The following is a 19,099-nucleotide window of genomic DNA, read 5'->3' on the forward strand; positions in this document are numbered from 1 at the left end:
TAATAAAAAAGAGAATTTGACCAGAAAGTGATTCGAACACGCAACTTTGTGATCTGGAGTCAGACGTGCTACCGTATCGCCACCGAGTACACTTAGTGTAGCCGCTCGCACACACGCGGTAGCATGTTTTGCTCGGCCTTCTGTCGATGAAGCACAGGTAAAAAGACAGTCATTGTAGACAGCCAAATAGGTGGATAGACAGATGAAAATAATAAAAAAAAAGACTTTGACCCGGACGTGATTCGAACATGCAACCTTCTGATCTGGAGTCAGACGCGCTACCGTTGCGGCACCGAGTCCATTTAGGGTAGCCGTTCGCACACACGCGGTAGCATGTTTTGCTCGGCTTTCTGTCGATAAAGCACAGGTAAAGGGACAAGTCATTGCAGACAGACAAATAAGTAGATAGACAGATAGATGAAAATACTAAAAAGAGAATTTGACGCGGACGTGATCAGAACACGCAACCTTCTGATCTGGAGTCAGATGTGCTGAAGTTGCGCCACCGAGTCCGTTTATGGTTGCCGTTCGCACACACGTGGTAGCATAATTTGCTCGGCCTTCTGTGAATCAAGCACATCTAAAGAGAAAAGTTATTGTAGACAGACAAATAAGTAGATAGACAGATAGATGAAAATAGTAAAAAAGAGAACCTTACACGGACTTGATTCGAACCCGCAACCTTCTGATCAGGAGTCAGACGTGCTACTGCGTCGCCACCGAGTCCACTTAGTGTAGCCGTTCGCACACACGCGGTAGCATTATTTGCTCGGCCTTCTGTCGATGCAGCACAGGTAAAGAGACAAGTCATTGTAGAGAGACAAATAAGTAGATAGACAGATGAAAATAATAAGAAAGAGAATTTGACCCGGACGCGATTCGAACACGCAACCTTCTCAACTGGAGTCAGATGTGCTACCGTGTCGCTACCGAGTCCGTTTAGGGTAACCATTCGCACACACGTGGTAGCATGTTTTGCTCGGCCTTCTGTCGATGAAGCACAGGTAAAGAGACAAGTCATTGTAGACAGACAAATAAGAAAATAGACAGATAGATGAAAATAATAAAAAGAGAATTTGACGCGGACGTGATGAGAACACGCAACCTTCTGATCTGGAGTCAGACGTGCGAAAGTTGCGCCACCAAGTCCGCTTAATGTAGCCGTTCGCACACACGTGGTAGCATGTTTTGCACGGCCTTATGTCGATGAAGCCCAGGTAAAGGGACAAGTCAATGTAGAAGGAAAAATAAGTAGATAGACAGATAGATGAAAATAATAAAAAGAGAATTTGACCCGGACGTGATTACAACAAGCAACCTTCTGATTTGGAGTCGGACGAGCTAAAGTTGCGCCACCGAGTCCGCCCAGAGTAACCGTTCGCACACACGCGGTAGCATGTTTTGCTCGGCCTTCTGTCGATGAAGCACAGGTAAAGAGACAAGTCATTGCAGACAGACAAATGAGTAGATAGACAGATAGATGAAAATAATAAAAAGAGATTTTGACGCGGACGTGATTAGAACACGCAACCTTCTGATCTGAAGTCAGGCGTGCTAAAGTTGCGCCACCGAGTCCGTTTAGGGTAGCCGTTCGCACACACGTGGTAGCATGTTTTGCACGGCCTTATGTCGATGAAGCCCAGGTAAAGGGACAAGTCAATGTAGAAGGAAAAATAAGTAGATAGACAGATAGATGAAAATAGTAAAAAAGAGAACCTTACACGGACTTGATTCGAACCCGCAACCTTCTAATCAGGAGTCAGACGTGCTACTGCGTCGCCACCGAGTCCACTTAGTGTAGCCGTTCGCACACACGCGGTAGCATTATTTGCTCGGCCTTCTGTCGATGCAGCACAGGTAAAGAGACAAGTCATTGTAGAGAGACAAATAAGTAGATAGACAGATGAAAATAATAAGAAAGAGAATTTGACGCGGACGCGATTCGAACACGCAACCTTCTCAACTGGAGTCAGATGTGCTAGCGTGTCGCTACCGAGTCCGTTTAGGGTAACCATTCGCACACACGTGGTAGCATGTTTTGCTCGGCCTTCTGTCGATGAAGCACAGGTAAAGAGACAAGTCATTGTAGACAGACAAATAAGAAGATAGACAGATAGATGAAAATAATAAAAAGAGAATTTGACGCGGACGTGATGAGAACACGCAACCTTCTGATCTGGAGTCAGACGTGCGAAAGTTGCGCCACCGAGTGCGCTTTGGGCAGACATCGCACCCACGCGATAGCATTTTTTGCACGGCCATCTGTCGATGAAGCACAGGTAAAGAGACAAGTCATTTTGGACAGACAAATAAGTAGATAGACAGATAGCTGAAAACAATAAAAATGAGAATTTGACACGGACGTGATTAGAACACGGCACCTTCTGGTCTGGAGTCAGACGTGCTAAAGTTGCGCCAGCGAATTCGCTTAGAGTAGCCGTTCGCACAAACGTGGTAGCATGTTATGCACGGGCTTAAGTCGATGAAGCACAGGTAAAGAGACAAGTCATTGTAGACCGACAAATAAGTAGACAGACAGATAGATGAAAATAATAAAAAGAGAATTTGACCCAGGCGTGATTAGAACACGCAACCTTCTGATCGGGATTCAGACGCGCTACCCTTGCGCCTCCGAGTCCGCTCAGGGCAGCCGTTCGCACAAACGTGGTATAAGTTTTGCTCGGCCTTCTGTCGACGAATCTTAAGTAAAGGGACAATTCATTGTAGACTGACAAATAAGTCAATATTCATATTGATGAAAATAATAAAAAGAGAATTTGACCCAAACGTGATTCGAACACACAACCTTCTGATCTGGAGTCAGACGTGGTACCGTTGCGCCACCAAGTCCGCCTATAGGGTTGCCCATCGCACACACGCGGTAGCATGTTTTGCTCGGCCTTCTGTCGATGAAGCACAGGTAAAGAGACAAGTCATGGTAGACAGACAAATAAGTAGATAGACAGATAGATGAAAATATTAAAAAAGAGAATTTGACCCTTACGTGATTGGACCACGCAACCTTCTGATCTGGAGTCAGACGTGCTAAAATTGCACCACCGCGTCCGCTTAAGGTAGTCGTTCGCACACATGCGGTAGCATGTTTTGCTCGGCCTTCTGTCGATGAAACACAGGTAAAGAGACAAGTCATTGTAGACAGACAAATAAGTAGATAGACAGATAGTTGAAAATAATAAAAAAGAGAATTTGACCTAGACGTGATTCGAACACGCAACCATGTGATCTGGAGTCAGACGTGCTACCTTATCGCCACCGAGTCCACTTAGTGTAGGCGTTAGCACACACGCGGTAGCACGTTTTGCTCGGCCGTCTGTCGATGAAGCACAGGTAAAGAGACAAGTCATTGTAGACAGACAAATAAGTAGATAGACAGATGAAAATATTAAAAAAGAGAATTTGACCCGAACGTGATTCGAACACACTACCTTCTGATCTGGAGTCAGACGGGCTACCGTTTCGCCACCAAGTCCATTTAGGGTGGCCGTTCGCACACATGCGGTAGCAGGTTTTGCACGGCCTTCTGTCGACGAAGCACAGGTAAAGAACAAGTCATTGTAAAAAGACAAATAAGTAGATAGACAGATAGATGAAAATAATAAAAAAAGAATTTGACATGGACGTGGTTAGAACACGGAACCTTCTGATCTGGAGTCAGACGTGCTAGAGTTGCGCCACCGAGTCCGCTTAGGGTAGCCGTTCGCTCACACGTGGTAGCATGTTTTGCTCGGCCTTCTATCGACGAAGCACAGGTAAAAGAACGAGTCATTGTAGACCGACAAAAAGGTTGATAGAAAGATTGATGGAAATAATAAAAAAGAGAATTCGACCTGAACGTGATTCGAACACGCTACCTTCTGATCTAGAGTCAGACGCGCTACCGTTGCGGCACCGAATCCATTTAGGGTGGCCGTTCGCACACACGCGGTAGCATGTTTTGCTCAGCTTTCTGTCGATAAAGCACAGGTAAAGGGACAAGTCATTGCAGACAGACAAATAAGTAGATAGACAGATAGATGAAAATACTAAAAAGAGAATTTGACGCGGACGTGATCAGAACACGCAACCTTCTGATCTGGAGTCAGACGTGCTGAAGTTGCGCCACCGAGTCCGTTTATGGTTGCCGTTCGCACACACGTGGTAGCATAATTTGCTCGGCCTTCTGTGAATCAAGCACATCTAAAGAGAAAAGTTATTGTAGACAGACAAATAAGTAGATAGACAGATAGATGAAAATAGTAAAAAAGAGAACCTTACACGGACTTGATTCGAACCCGCAACCTTCTGATCAGGAGTCAGACGTGCTACTGCGTCGCCACCGAGTCCACTTAGTGTAGCCGTTCGCACACACGCGGTAGCATTATTTGCTCGGCCTTCTGTCGATGCAGCACAGGTAAAGAGACAAGTCATTGTAGAGAGACAAATAAGTAGATAGACAGATGAAAATAATAAGAAAGAGAATTTGACCCGGACGCGATTCGAACACGCAACCTTCTCAACTGGAGTCAGATGTGCTACCGTGTCGCTACCGAGTCCGTTTAGGGTAACCATTCGCACACACGTGGTAGCATGTTTTGCTCGGCCTTCTGTCGATGAAGCACAGGTAAAGAGACAAGTCATTGTGGACAGACAAATAAGAAGATAGACAGATAGATGAAAATAATAAAAAGAGAATTTGACGCGGACGTGATGAGAACACGCAACCTTCTGATCTGGAGTCAGACGTGCGAAAGTTTCGCCACCAAGTCCGCTTAGGGTAGCCGTTCGCACACACGTGGTAGCATGTTTTGCACGGCCTTATGTCGATGAAGCCCAGGTAAAGGGACAAGTCAATGTAGAAGGAAAAATAAGTAGATAGACAGATAGATGAAAATAATAAAAAGAGAATTTGACCCGGACGTGATTAGAACAAGCAACCTTCTGATTTGGAGTCGGACGAGCTAAAGTTGCGCCACCGAGTCCGCCCAGAGTAACCGTTCGCACACACGCGGTAGCTTGTTTTGCTCGGCCTTCTCTCGATGAAGCACAGGTAAAGAGACAAGTCATTGCAGACAGACAAATGAGTAGATAGACAGATAGATGAAAATAATAAAAAGAGATTTTGACGCGGACGTGATTAGAACACGCAACCTTCTGATCTGAAGTCAGGCGTGCTAAAGTTGCGCCACCGAGTCCGTTTAGGGTAGCCGTTCGCACACACTTGGTAGCATGTTTTGCACGGCCTTATGTCGATGAAGCACAGGTAAAGGGACAAGTCATTGTAGACAGACAAATAAGTAGATAGACAGATAGATGAAAATAATAAAAAGAGAATTTCACCCAGACGTGATAAGAACACGCAACCTTCTCTTCGGGAGTTAGACGCGCTACAGTTGCGCCACCGAGTGCGCTTTGGGCAGACGTTCGCACACACGTGGTAGCATGTTTTGCTCGGCCTTCTGTCGATGAAGCACATGTAAAGGAACAAGTCATTGCAGACAGACAAATAAGTAGATAGACAGATAGATGAAAATATTAAAAAGAGAATTTGACCCGCACGTGATTAGAACAAACAACCTTCTGATCTGGAGTCACACGTGCTAAAGTTGCGCCACCGAGTCCGCTTAGAGTAACCGTTCACACACACGCGGTAGCATGTTTTGCTCGGCCTTCTGTCGATGAAGCACAGGTAAAGAGACAAGTCATTGTAGACAGACAAATAAGTAGATAGACAGATAGTTGAAAACAATAAAAAAGAGAATTTGATCCGGACGTGATTCAAACGCGCAACCTTCTGATCTGGAGTCAGACGTGCTACGATGTCGCCACCGAGTCCGTTTAGGGTGGCCGTTCGTACACACGCGGTAGCATGTTTTGCTCGGCCTTCTGTCGATGAAGCACAGGTAAAGAGACAAGTCATCGTAGAGAGACAAAAAAAAGATAAACATATGAAAATAACAAAAAAGAGATTTTGACCCGGACGTAATTCGAACACGCTACCTTGTGATCTGGAGTCAGACGTGCTACCGTATCGCCACCGAGTACACTTAGTGTAGCCGTTCGCACACACGCGGTAGCATGTTTTGCTCGGCCTTCTGTCAATGAAGCACGGGTAAAGAGACAAGTCATTGTAGACAGACAAATAAGTGGATAGACAGATGAAATTGATAAAAAAGAGAACTTGACCCGGACCTGATTCGAACACGCAACCTTCTGATCTCGAGTCAGACGTGCTAAAGTTGCACCACCGCGTCCGCTTAAGGTAGTCGTTGGCACACACGCGGTAGCATGTTTTGCTCGGCCTTCTGTCGATGAAGCACAGGTAAAGAGACAAGTCATTGTAGACCGACAAATAAGTAGACAAACAGATAGATGAAAATATTAAAAAGAGAATTTGACCCAGGCGTGATTAGAACACGCAACCTTCTGATCGGGAGTCAGACGCGCTACAGCTGCGCCACCGAGTGCGCTTTGGGCAGACATCGCACCCACGCGGTAGCATGTTTTGCACTGCCTTCTTTCGATGAAGCACAGGTAAAGAGACAAGTCATTGTGGACAGACAAATAAGTAGATAGACAGATAGCTGAAAACAATAAAAAAGAGAATTTGACCCAAACGTAATTCGAGCACACAACCTTCTGATCTGGAGTCAGACGTGCTACCGTATCGCCACCGAGTCCACTTAGTGTAGGCGTTAGCACACACGCGGTAGCACGTTTTGCTCGGCCTTATGTCGATGAAGCACAGGTAAAGAGACAAGTCATTGTAGACAGACAAATAAGTAGATAGACAGATGAAAATAATAAAAAAGAGAATTTGACCCGAACGTGATTCGAACACACAACCTTCTGATCTGGAGTCAGACGGGCTACCGTTGCGCCACCGAGTCCATTTAGGGTGGCCGTTCGCACACATGCGGTAGCAGATTTTGCACGGCCTTCTGTCGACGAAGCACAGGTAAAGAACAAGTCATTGTAGAAAGACAAATAAGTAGATAGACAGATAGATGAAAATAATAAAAAGAGAATTTGACATGGACGTGATTAGAACACGGAACCTTCTGATCTGAAGTCAGACGTGCTAGAGTTGCGCCACCGAGTGCGCTTTGGGCAGACATCGCACCCACGCGATAGCATTTTTTGCACGGCCATCTGTCGATGAAGCACAGGTAAAGAGACAAGTCATTTTGGACAGACAAATAAGTAGATAGACAGATAGCTGAAAACAATAAAATTGAGAATTTGACACGGATGTGATTAGTACACGGCACCTTCTGATCTGGAGTCAGACGTGCTAAAGTTGCGCCAGCGAATTCGCTTAGAGTAGCCGTTCGCACAAACGTGGTACCATGTTATGCACGGCCTTATGTCGATGAAGCACAGGTAAACAGACAAGTCATTGTAGACCGACAAATAAGTAGACAGACAGATAGATGAAAATAATAAAAAGAGAATTTGACCCAGGCGTGATTAGAACACGCAACCTTCTGATCGGGATTCAGACGCGCTACCCTTGCGCCTCCGAGTCCGCTCAGGGCAGCCGTTCGCACAAACGTGGTATAAGTTTTGCTCGGCCTTCTGTCGACGAATCTTAAGTAAAGGGACAATTCATTGTAGACTGACAAATAAGTCAATATTCATATAGATGAAAATAATAAAAAGAGAATTTGACCCAAACGTGATTCGAACACACAACCTTCTGATCTGGAGTCAGACGTAATACCGTTGCGCCACCAAGTCCGCCTATAGGGTTGCCCTTCGTACACACGCGGTAGCATGTTTCGCTCGGCCTTCTGTCGATGAAGCACAGTAAAGAGACAAGTCATTGTAGACAGACAAATAAGAAGATAGACAGATAGATGAAAATAATAAAAAGAGAATTTGACGCGGACGTGATGAGAACACGCAACCTTCTGATCTGGAGTCAGACGTGCGAAAGTTTCGCCACCAAGTCCGCTTAGGGTAGCCGTTCGCACACACGTGGTAGCATGTTTTGCACGGCCTTATGTCGATGAAGCCCAGGTAAAGGGACAAGTCAATGTAGAAGGAAAAATAAGTAGATAGACAGATAGATGAAAATAATAAAAAGAGAATTTGACCCGGACGTGATTAGAACAAGCAACCTTCTGATTTGGAGTCGGACGAGCTAAAGTTGCGCCACCGAGTCCGCCCAGAGTAACCGTTCGCACACACGCGGTAGCTTGTTTTGCTCGGCCTTCTGTCGATGAAGCACAGGTAAAGAGACAAGTCATTGCAGACAGACAAATGAGTAGATAGACAGATAGATGAAAATAATAAAAAGAGATTTTGACGCGGACGTGATTAGAACACGCAACCTTCTGATCTGAAGTCAGGCGTGCTAAAGTTGCGCCACCGAGTCCGTTTAGGGTAGCCGTTCGCACACACGTGGTAGCATGTTTTGCACGGCCTTATGTCGATGAAGCACAGGTAAAGGGACAAGTCATTGTAGACAGACAAATAAGTAGATAGACAGATAGATGAAAATAATAAAAAGAGAATTTCACCCAGACGTGATAAGAACACGCAACCTTCTCTTCGGGAGTTAGACGCGCTACAGTTGCGCCACCGAGTGCGCTTTGGGCAGACGTTCGCACACACGTGGTAGCATGTTTTGCTCGGCCTTCTGTCGATGAAGCACATGTAAAGGAACAAGTCATTGCAGACAGACAAATAAGTAGATAGACAGATAGATGAAAATATTAAAAAGAGAATTTGACCCGCACGTGATTAGAACAAACAACCTTCTGATCTGGAGTCACACGTGCTAAAGTTGCGCCACCGAGTCCGCTTAGAGTAACCGTTCACACACACGCGGTAGCATGTTTTGCTCGGCCTTCTGTCGATGAAGCACAGGTAAAGGGACAAGTCATTGTAGACAGACAAATAAGTAGATAGACAGATAGTTGAAAACAATAAAAAAGAGAATTTGATCCGGACGTGATTCAAACGCGCAACCTTCTGATCTGGAGTCAGACGTGCTACGATGTCGCCACCGAGTCCGTTTAGGGTGGCCGTTCGTACACACGCGGTAGCATGTTTTGCTCGGCCTTCTGTCGATGAAGCACAGGTAAAGAGACAAGTCATCGTAGACAGACACAAAAAAGATAAACATATGAAAATAACAAAAAAGAGATTTTGACCCGGACGTAATTCGAACACGCTACCTTGTGATCTGGAGTCAGACGTGCTACCGTATCGCCACCGAGTACACTTAGTGTAGCCGTTCGCACACACGCGGTAGCATGTTTTGCTCGGCCTTCTGTCGATGAAGCACAGGTAAAGAGACAAGTCATTGTAGACAGACAAATAAGTGGATAGACAGATGAAATTGATAAAAAAGAGAACTTGACCCGGACGTGATTCGAACACGCAACCTTCTGATCTGGAGTCAGACGTGCTAAAGTTGCACCACCGCGTCCGCTTAAGGTAGTCGTTGGCACACACGCGGTAGCATGTTTTGCTCGGCCTTCTGTCGATGAAGCACAGGTAAAGAGACAAGTCATTGTAGACCGACAAATAAGTAGACAAACAGATAGATGAAAATAATAAAAAGAGAGTTTGACCCAGGCGTGATTAGAACACGCAACCTTCTGATCGGGAGTCAGACGCGCTACAGCTGCGCCACCGAGTGCGCTTTGGGCAGACATTGCACCCACGCGGTAGCATGTTTTGCACTGCCTTCTTTCGATGAAGCACAGGTAAAGAGACAAGTCATTGTGGACAGACAAATAAGTAGATAGACAGATAGCTGAAAACAATAAAAAAGAGAATTTGACCCAAACGTAATTCGAGCACACAACCTTCTGATCTGGAGTCAGACGTGCTACCGTATCGTTACCGAGTCCACTTAGTGTAGGCGTTAGCACACACGCGGTAGCAGATTTTGCACGGCCTTCTGTCGACGAAGCACAGGTGAAGAACAAGTCATTGTAGAAAGACAAATAAGTAGATAGACAGATAGATGAAAATAATAAAAAGAGAATTTGACATGGACGTGATTAGAACACGGAACCTTCTGATCTGAAGTCAGACGTGCTAGAGTTGCGCCACCGAGTGCGCTTTGGGCAGACATCGCACCCACGCGATAGCATTTTTTGCACGGCCATCTGTCGATGAAGCACAGGTAAAGAGACAAGTCATTTTGGACAGACAAATAAGTAGATAGACAGATAGCTGAAAACAATAAAAATGAGAATTTGACATGGACGTGATTAGTACACGGCACCTTCTGATCTGGAGTCAGACGTGCTAAAGTTGCGCCAGCGAATTCGCTTAGAGTAGCCGTTCGCACAAACGTGGTAGCATGTTATGCACGGCCTTATGTCGATGAAGCACAGGTAAACAGACAAGTCATTGTAGACCGACAAATAAGTAGACAGACAGATAGATGAAAATATTAAAAAGAGAATTTGACCCAGGCGTGATTAGAACACGCAACCTTCTGATCGGGATTCAGACGCGCTACCCTTGCGCCTCCGAGTCCGCTCAGGGCAGCCGTTCGCACAAACGTGGTATAAGTTTTGCTCGGCCTTCTGTCGACGAATCTTAAGTAAAGGGACAATTCATTGTAGACTGACAAATAAGTCAATATTCATATAGATGAAAATAATAAAAAGAGAATTTGACCCAAACGTGATTCGAACACACAACCTTCTGATCTGGAGTCAGACGTAATACCGTTGCGCCACCAAGTCCGCCTATAGGGTTGCCCTTCGCACACACGCGGTAGCATGTTTTGCTCGGCCTTCTGTCGATGAAGCACAGGTAAAGAGACAAGTCATTGTAGACAGACAAATAAGTAGATAGACAGATAAATGAAAATATTAAAAAAGAGAATTTGACCCGGACGTGATTGGACCACGCAACCTTCTGATCTGGAGTCAGACGTGCTAAAATTGCACCACCGCGTCCGCTTAAGGTAGTCGTTCGCACACATGCGGTAGCATGTTTTGCTCGGCCTTCTGTCGATTAAACACAGGTAAAGAGACAAGTCATTGTAGACAGACAAATAAGTAGATAGACAGATAGTTGAAAATAATAAAAAAGAGAATTTGACCTAGACGTGATTCGAACACGCAACCATGTGATCTGGAGTCAGACGTGCTACCTTATCGCCACCGAGTCCACTTAGTGTAGGCGTTAGCACACACGCGGTAGCATGTTTTGCTCGGCCGTCTGTCGATGAAGCACAGGTAAAGAGACAAGTCATTGTAGACAGACAAATAAGTAGATAGACAGATGAAAATATTAAAAAAGAGAATTTGACCCGAACGTGATTCGAACACACTACCTTCTGACCTGGAGTCAGACGGGCTACCGTTGCGCCACCAAGTCCATTTAGGGTGGCCGTTCGCACACATGCGGTAGCAGGTTTTGCACGGCCTTCTGTCGACGAAGCACAGGTAAAGAACAAGTCATTGTAAAAAGACAAATAAGTAGATAGACAGATAGATGAAAATAATAAAAAGAGAATTTGACATGGACGTGGTTAGAACACGGAACCTTCTGATCTGGACATCAGACGTGCTAGAGTTGCGCCACCGAGTCCGCTTAGGGTAGCCGTTCGCACAAACGTGGTAGCATGTTTTGCACGGCCTTATGTCGATGAAGCACAGGTAAAGAGACAAGTCATTGTAGACAGACAAATGAGTAGATAGACAGATAGATGAAAATAATAAAAAAGAACCTAACACGAACGTGATTCGAACACGCAAACTTCTGATCTGGAGTCAGACGTGCTACTGTGTCGCCACCGAGTCCACTTAGCGCAGCCGTTCGCACACACGTGGTAGCATGTTTTGCTCGGCCTTCTGTCGATGAAGCACAGGTAAAGAGACAAGTCATTGCAGAATGACAAATAAGTAGATAGACAGATAGTTGAAAATAATAAAAAAGAGCATTTAACCTAGACGTGATTCGAACACGCAACCTTCCGATCTGGAGTCAGACGCGCTACCGTTGCGCCACCGAGTCCGCTTAGGGTAGCCGTTCGCACAAACGTGGTAGCATGTTTTGCTCGGCCTACTGTCGATGAATCCCATGTAAAGGGACAAGTCATTGTAGACAGACAAATAAGTAGATATTCAGATAGATAAAAAAAATAAAAAGAGAAGTTGCCCCAAACGTGATTCGAACACACAACCTTCTGATCTGGAGTCAGACGTGCTACCGAGTCGCCATCAAGTCCACTTAGGGTAGCCGTTCGCACACACGCGGTAGCATGTTTTGCTCGGCCTTCTGTCGATGAAGCACAGGTAAAAAGACAAGTCATTGTAGAATGACAAATAAGTAGACAGATAAAAATAACAAAAAAGAGAATTTGACCTAGACGTGATTCGAACACGCAAACATCTGATCTGGAGTTAGACGTGGTACCGTTGCGCAACCGAGTCCGCCTATAGAGTAGCCCTTCGCACACACGCGGTAGCATGATTTTCTCAGCCTTCTGTCGATGAAGCACAGGTAAAGAGACAAGTCATTGTAGACAGACAAATGAGTAGATAGACAGATAGATGAAAATAATAAAAAAGAACCTAACACGAACGTGATTCGAACACGCAAACTTCTGATCTGGAGTCAGACGTGCTACTGTGTCGCCACCGAGTCCACTTAGCGCAGCCGTTCGCACACACGTGGTAGCATGTTTTGCTCGGCCTTCTGTCGATGAAGCACAGGTAAAGAGACAAGTCATTGCAGAATGACAAATAAGTAGATAGACAGATAGTTGAAAATAATAAAAAAGAGCATTTAACCTAGACGTGATTCGAACACACAACCTTCTGATCTGGAGTCAGACGTGCTACCATGTCGCCACCGAGTCCACTTAGTGTAGCCGTTAGCACTCACGCGGTAGCATGTTTTGTTCGTCCTTCTGTCGATGCAGCACAGGTAAAGAGACAAGTCATTGAAGACAGACAAATAGGTAGATAGACAGATGAAAATGATAAAAAGAAAACTTGACCCGGATGTGATTCGAACACGCAACCTTCTAATCTGCAGTCAGACGCGCTACCGTTGCGTCACCGAGTCCGTTTAGTGTCGCCGTTCGCACACACGCGGTAGCATGTTTTGCTCGGCCTTGTGTCGATGAAGCACAGGTAAAGGGACAAGTCATTGTAGACAGACAAATAAGTAGATAGACAGATAGATGAAAATATTAAAAAAGAGAATTTGACCCGGACGTGATTCGAACACGCAACCTTCTGATCTGGAGTCAGACGTGCTAAAGTTGCACCACCGAGTCCGCTTAAGGTAGCCGTTCGCACACACGCGGTAGCATGTTTTGCTCGGCCTTGTGTCGATGAAACACAGGTAAAGAGACAAGTCATTGTAGACAGACAAATTAATAGATAGACAGATAGTTGAAAATAATAAAAAACAGAATTTGACCCAGACGCGATTCGAACACGCAACCATGTGATCTGGATTCAGACGTGCTACCGTATCGCCACCGAGTCCACTTAGTGTAGGCGTTCGCACACACGCGGTAGCACGTTTTGCTTGGCCATCTGTCGATGAAGCACTGGTAAAGACACAAGTCATTGTAGACAGACAAATAAGTAGATAGACAGATGAAAATAATAAAAAAGAGAATTTGACCCGGACGTCATTCGAACACGCAACTTTCTGATCTGGTGTCAGACGCGCTACCGGTTCGCCACAGAGTCCGCTTAGGGTTGCCGTTCGCACACACGTGGTAGAATGTTTTGGTCGGCCTTCTATTGATGAAGCAAAGGTAAAGAGACAAGTCATTGTAGACAGACAAATTAGTATAAAGACAGATGAAAATAATAAAAAAGAGAATTTAACCCGAACGTGATTAGAACACGCAAACTTCTTATCTGGAGTCAGACGCGCTACCGTTGCGCCACCGAGTCCGTTTAGGGTAGCCGTTCGCAAACACGCGGTAGCATGTTTTGCACGGCCTTCAGTCGAGGAAGCACAGGTAAAGAGACAAGTCATTGTAGAAGGACAAGTAGGTATACACAGATAGATGAAAATATTAAAAAGAGAATTTGACCCGGACGTGATTAGAACACGCAACCTTTTGATCTGAAGTCAGACGTGCTAAAGTTGCGCCACCGAGTCCGTTAGGGTAGCCGTTCGCACACACGCGGTAGCATGTTTTGCTCGGCCTTCTGTCGATGAAGCACAGGTAAAGGGACAAGTCATTGCAGACAGACAAATAAATATATAGACAGAGAGATGAAAATAATAAAAAGAGAATTTGACCCGGACGTGATTAGAACACGCAACCTTCTGATCTGGAGTCAGACGTGCTAAAGTTGCGCCAGCGAATCCGCTTAGGGTAGCCGTTCGCACAAACGTGGTAGCATGTTTTGCACGAGCTTATGTCGATGAAGCACAGGTAAAGAGACGAGTCATTGTAGACCGACAAATAAGTAGACAGACAGATAGATGAAAATAATAAAAAGAGAATTTGACCCAGACGTGATTAGAGCACCCAACCTTCTGATCTGGAGTCAGACGCGCTACCGTTGCGTCACCGAGTCCGTTCAGTGTCGCCGTTCGCACACACGCGGTAGCATGTTTTGCTCGGCCTTGTGTCGATGAAGCACAGGTAAAGAGACAAGTCATTAGGGACAGACAAATAATGAGATAGACAGATAGCTGAAAACAATAAAAATGAGAATTTCACCCGGACGTGATTTGAACATGCAACCTACTGATCTGGAGTCAGACGCGCTACCGTTGCGCCTCCGAGTTTGCTCAGGGCAGCCGTTCGCACACACGTGGTAGCTTGTATTGCTCGGCCTTCTGTCGATGAAGCACAGGTAAAGAGACAAGTCATTGTAGACTGACAAACAAGTAAATAGAGAGATAGATGAAAATAATAAAAAAGAGATCTTGACACGGAGGTGATTCGAACACGCAACCTTCTGATCTGGAGTCGGACGCGCTACCAGTTCGCCACCGAGTCCGCTTAGGGTAGCCGTTCAATACACGTGGTAGCATGTTTTGCCTGGCCTTCTGTCGATGAACCACAGGTGAAGAGACAAGTCATTGTAGACAGACAAATAAGTAGATAGACAGAGAGATGAAAATAATAAAAAAAGAGAATTTGACCCGGGCGTGATTCGAACACGCAACCTTCTGATCTGGAGTCAGACGTGCTACCGAGTCGCCATCAAGTCCACTTAGGGTAGCCATTCGCACACACGCGGTAGCATGTTTTGCTCGGCCTTCTGTCTGTGAAGCACAGGTAAAGAGACAAGTCATTGTAGAATGACAAATAAGTAGATAGATAAAAATAACAAAAAAAGAGAATTTGACCCAGACGTGATTCGAACACGCAAACATCTGATCTGGAGTTAGACGTGGTACCGTTGCGCAACCGACTCCGCCTATAGGGTAGCCCTTCGCACACACGCGGTAGCATGATTTTCTCGGCCTTCTGTCGATGAAGCACAGGTAAAGAGACAAGTCATTGTAGACAGACAAATAAGTAGATAGACAGGTAGATGAAAATATTAAAAAAGAGAATTTGACCCGGACGTGATTGGACCACGCAACCTTCTGATCTGGAGTCAGACGTGCTAAAGTTTCACCACCGCGTCCGCTTAAGCTAGTCGTTCGCACATACGTGGTAGCATGTTTTGCTCGGCCTTCTGTCGATGAAACACAGGTAAAGAGACAAGTCATTGTAGACAGACAAATAAGTAGATAGACGGATAGATGAAAATATTAAAAAAGAGAATTTGACCCGGACGTGATTGAACCACGCAACCTTCTGATCTGGAGTCAGACGTGCTAAAGTTGCACCACCGCGTCCGCTTAAGGTAGTCGTTCGCACACACGTGGATGTTTTGCTCGGCCTTCTGTCGTTGAAACACAGGTAAAGAGACAAGTCATTGTAGACAGACAAATAAGTAGATAGACAGATAGTTGAAAATAATAAAAAAGAGAATTTGACCTAGGCGTGATTCGAACACGCAACCATGTGATCTGGAGTCAGACGTGCTACCGTATCGCCACCGAGTCCACTTAGCGCAGCCGTTCGCACACACGTGGTAGCATGTTTTGCTCGGCCTTCTGTCGATGAAGCACAGGTAAAGAGACAAGTCATTGAAGACAGACAAATAGGTAGATAGACAGATGAAAATGATAAAAAGAAAACTTGACCCGGATGTGATTCGAACACGCAACCTTCTAATCTGCAGTCAGACGCGCTACCGTTGCGTCACCGAGTCCGTTTAGTGTCGCCGTTCGCACACACGCGGTAGCATGTTTTGCTCGGCCTTGTGTCGATGAAGCACAGGTAAAGGGACAAGTCATTGTAGACAGACAAATAAGTAGATAGACAGATAGATGAAAATATTAAAAAAGAGAATTTGACCCGGACGTGATTCGAACACGCAACCTTCTGATCTGGAGTCAGACGTGCTAAAGTTGCACCACCGAGTCCGCTTAAGGTAGCCGTTCGCACACACGCGGTAGCATGTTTTGCTCGGCCTTGTGTCGATGAAACACAGGTAAAGAGACAAGTCATTGTAGACAGACAAATTAATAGATAGACAGATAGTTGAAAATAATAAAAAACAGAATTTGACCCAGACGCGATTCGAACACGCAACCATGTGATCAGGATTCAGACGTGCTACCGTATCGCCACCGAGTCCACTTAGTGTAGGCGTTCGCACACACGCGGTAGCACGTTTTGCTTGGCCATCTGTCGATGAAGCACTGGTAAAGACACAAGTCATTGTAGACAGACAAATAAGTAGATAGACAGATGAAAATAATAAAAAAGAGAATTTGACCCGGACGTCATTCGAACACGCAACTTTCTGATCTGGTGTCAGACGCGCTACCGGTTCGCCACAGAGTCCGCTTAGGGTTGCCGTTCGCACACACGTGGTAGAATGTTTTGGTCAGCCTTCTATTGATGAAGCAAAGGTAAAGAGACAAGTCATTGTAGACAGACAAATTAGTATAAAGACAGATGAAAATAATAAAAAAGAGAATTTAACCCGAACGTGATTAGAACACGCAACCTTCTTATCTGGAGTCAGACGCGCTACCGTTGCGCCACCGAGTCCGTTTAGGGTAGCCGTTCGCAAACACGCGGTAGCATGTTTTGCACGGCCTTCAGTCGAGGAAGCACAGGTAAAGAGACAAGTCATTGTAGAAGGACAAGTAGGTATACACAGATAGATGAAAATATTAAAAAGAGAATTTGACCCGGACGTGATTAGAACACGCAACCTTTTGATCTGAAGTCAGACGTGCTAAAGTTGCGCCACCGAGTCCGTTAGGGTAGCCGTTCGCACACACGCGGTAGCATGTTTTGCTCGGCCTTCTGTCGATGAAGCACAGGTAAAGGGACAAGTCATTGCAGACAGACAAATAAATATATAGACAGAGAGATGAAAATAATAAAAAGAGAATTTGACCCGGACGTGATTAGAACACGCAACCTTCTGATCTGGAGTCAGACGTGCTAAAGTTGCGCCAGCGAATCCGCTTAGGGTAGCCGTTCGCACAAACGTGGTAGCATGTTTTGCACGAGCTTATGTCGATGAAGCACAGGTAAAGAGACGAGTCATTGTAGACCGACAAATAAGTAGACAGACAGATAGATGAAAATAATAAAAAGAGAATTTGACCCAGACGTGATTAGAGCACCCAACCTTCTGATCTGGAGTCAGACGCGCTACCGTTGCGTCACCGAGTCCGTTCAGTGTCGCCGTTCGCACACACGCGGTAGCATGTTTTGCTCGGCCTTGTGTCGATGAAGCACAGGTAAAGAGACAAGTCATTAGGGACAGACAAATAATGAGATAGACAGATAGCTGAAAACAATAAAAATGAGAATTTCACCCGGACGTGATTTGAACATGCAACCTACTGATCTGGAGTCAGACGCGCTACCGTTGCGCCTCCGAGTTTGCTCAGGGCAGCCGTTCGCACACACGTGGTAGCTTGTATTGCTCGGCCTTCTGTCGATGAAGCACAGGTAAAGAGACAAGTCATTGTAGACAGACAAATAAGTAAATAGAGAGATAGATGAAAATAATAAAAAAGAGATCTTGACACGGAGGTGATTCGAACACGCAACCTTCTGATCTGGAGTCGGACGCGCTACCAGTTCGCCACCGAGTCCGCTTAGGGTAGCCGTTCAATACACGTGGTAGCATGTTTTGCCTGGCCTTCTGTCGATGAAGCACAGCTAAAGAGAAGAGTCACTGTAGACAGACAAATAAGTAGATAGACAGATAGATGAAAATAATAAAAAAACAGAATTTGACCCGGGCGTGATTCGAACACGCAACCTTCCGATCTGGAGTCAGACTTGCTACCGAGTCGCCATCAAGTCCACTTAGGGTAGCCGTTCGCACACACGCGGTAGCATGTTTTGCTCGGCCTTCTGTCGATGAAGCACAGGTAAAAAGACAAGTCATTGTAGACAGACAAATTAGTATAAAGACAGATGAAAATAATAAAAAAGAGAATTTAACCCGAACGTGATTAGAACACGCAACCTTCTTATCTGGAGTCAGACGCGCTACCGTTGCGCCACCGAGTCCGTTTAGGGTAGCCGTTCGCAAACACGCGGTAGCATGTTTTGCACGGCCTTCAGTCGAGGAAGCACAGGTAAAGAGACAAGTCATTGTAGAAGGACAAGTAGGTATAGACAGATAGATGAAAATATTAAAAAGAGAATTTGACCCGGACGTGATTAGAACACGCAACCTTTTGATCTGAAGTCAGACGTGCTAAAGTTGCGCCACCGAGTCCGCTTAGGGTAGCCGTTCGCACACACGCGGTAGCATGTTTTGCTCGGCCTTCTGTCGATGAAGCACAGGTAAAGGGACAAGTCATTGCAGACAGACAAATAAATATATAGACAGAGAGATGAAAATAATAAAAAGAGAATTTGACCCGGACGTGATTAGAACACGCAACCTTCTGATCTGGAGTCAGACGTGCTAAAGTTGCGCCAGCGAATCCGCTTAGGGTAGCCGTTCGCACAAACGTGGTAGCATGTTTTGCACGAGCTTATGTCGATGAAGCACAGGTAAAGAGACGAGTCATTGTAGACCGACAAATAAGTAGACAG

General features: G+C 45.5%; 6 non-coding genes across 6 annotated transcripts; all 6 read right to left on the bottom strand.

Moving 5' to 3' along the window:
* Positions 1–227: 227 nt before the first annotated feature.
* Positions 228–299, bottom strand: TRNAW-CCA (transfer RNA tryptophan (anticodon CCA)). Its single transcript has one exon. It is a non-coding gene; the product is annotated as a tRNA-Trp (tRNA).
* A 6,516-nt stretch (positions 300–6,815) lies between these two features.
* Positions 6,816–6,887, bottom strand: TRNAW-CCA (transfer RNA tryptophan (anticodon CCA)). The gene has a single exon. It is a non-coding gene; the product is annotated as a tRNA-Trp (tRNA).
* A 2,477-nt stretch (positions 6,888–9,364) lies between these two features.
* TRNAW-CCA (transfer RNA tryptophan (anticodon CCA)) lies at positions 9,365–9,436 on the bottom strand. Its single transcript has one exon. It is a non-coding gene; the product is annotated as a tRNA-Trp (tRNA).
* A 2,483-nt stretch (positions 9,437–11,919) lies between these two features.
* On the bottom strand, positions 11,920–11,991 carry TRNAW-CCA (transfer RNA tryptophan (anticodon CCA)). The gene has a single exon. It is a non-coding gene; the product is annotated as a tRNA-Trp (tRNA).
* A 1,198-nt stretch (positions 11,992–13,189) lies between these two features.
* On the bottom strand, positions 13,190–13,261 carry TRNAW-CCA (transfer RNA tryptophan (anticodon CCA)). The gene has a single exon. It is a non-coding gene; the product is annotated as a tRNA-Trp (tRNA).
* Positions 13,262–16,371: 3,110 nt separating this feature from the next.
* TRNAW-CCA (transfer RNA tryptophan (anticodon CCA)) lies at positions 16,372–16,443 on the bottom strand. Its single transcript has one exon. It is a non-coding gene; the product is annotated as a tRNA-Trp (tRNA).
* Between the last annotated feature and the right edge of the window lie 2,656 nt (positions 16,444–19,099).

Source organism: Rhipicephalus microplus, chromosome 5 (assembly GCF_043290135.1).
Source record: "Rhipicephalus microplus isolate Deutch F79 chromosome 5, USDA_Rmic, whole genome shotgun sequence".
Lineage (NCBI taxonomy): Eukaryota > Metazoa > Arthropoda > Arachnida > Ixodida > Ixodidae > Rhipicephalus > Rhipicephalus microplus.